This window comes from Sinocyclocheilus anshuiensis, unplaced genomic scaffold (genome assembly GCF_001515605.1).
Source record: "Sinocyclocheilus anshuiensis isolate Anshui unplaced genomic scaffold, SAMN03320099.WGS_v1.1 scaffold276, whole genome shotgun sequence".
Classification (NCBI taxonomy): domain Eukaryota; kingdom Metazoa; phylum Chordata; class Actinopteri; order Cypriniformes; family Cyprinidae; genus Sinocyclocheilus; species Sinocyclocheilus anshuiensis.
The window spans coordinates 198,926-200,406 of NW_015554080.1; positions in this window are offsets into that span (position 1 = coordinate 198,926).

Sequence of the window (1,481 nt, forward strand, 5' to 3'; positions counted from 1 at the left end):
CACACTCACTCACACACACACACACGCACACACACTCACTCACAAACACGCACACGCACACACACACACGTGTTAAACTCCACAGACTGATGCTCAGGTTGAGTGTAAATGAGCACGTGACCGCGGTAACCTTCGTGGATGTTTGTGGTGTGGTCACTCCCAGCAGAGCGAAGGCCATCTTACTGATGACCAGATCACAGATCAGCTGCCGATCCTCCTCCACATGCTCTCCGATCAGAGGCATCGAGCTGTCCATCACCTGACCAAACACACACAGCTCAGATTTACCCTACAAAGTAAAGGAAAATATAAAATATAAAATTACGCTGCATACAAATGAAGCCATGAGGGTTGTTTTGCACTGTGAAAAACATGAAAGTTGCATGACATTCCACGCAGCAGGGTTAGAACAAGCATGTCTTTATGTGATCTTATTTTATTTTTATTGTGTATTTATTTCATTATTTTCGTTTTCTCTGTCTGCCTGTCTTTTGTGGATTTTCTGGTGTGTCTTATGTTGCTCTGTTGTTATTTGTTTTGGAGCGAAATGTGAAAATTGGAATAAAAATAAAATAAATTCATGACAAATTAAACTTTAGATTCTTATTACTTCAACAAAAAAACAGATAAATAAATAAATGAATTAATAAATAAATGCTTATGTAATATAGTCATGAAAATTATCCTGTGTGGTTAACAATTATTTATTAACAGCATTTAAAATCCTATTAAAAACATTCAAAATAAAGTGCAATAAATGCAACTGTGATGTTTACATGAACATATCAGTGTTATTTTAGCATTATTTATATAATACTATCGTTTTTGTTAATATTTTGAATTTGATTTGATTTTATACAGTGGGTACGGAAAGTATTCAGACCCCCTTAAATTTTTCACTCTTTGAAAATTAACTTAAATGATTTTAGCAAATGGCTGCAATATAACAAAGAGTGAAAAATTTAAGGGGGCCTGAATACTTTCCGTACCCACTGTATATACTGTTTTTAATTTAATTTTAGTTAAAATTTTGTTGTGTGTTTTTGTCATGTTTAGTAGGTTTTTTAAATGTTTTTTTAAATTTATTTCACTTTCAGTTTTAGTTATTACAGGAGAAATTAATTAAAACGAGAAATGATGGCTTGGAAACTAGCTGTAAAAAAATAAAAAATAAATTTAACCAATTCAGTTTTTTTTTATATTTTATTTCAGTTAACATTCATTTTGTTTCAAGTAATTATTTTTTTTATGGCTTTAGTTTTAGTTAATGATAACGACCCTGCTTACAGCTGTAGTTTACAGATGTGTTTTACATTATTTGAAATTAAACATTTTATTTTTTCACAGAAAACAAAGCTGATGGGCTGCAGACTGCAGTGATCCTCTGCGTCCACTAAGAGGCGCCAGTGACAGACACACACACACACACACACACACACACACACACACTCTCTCTCTCTCTCTCTCTCTCTCTCTCTCTC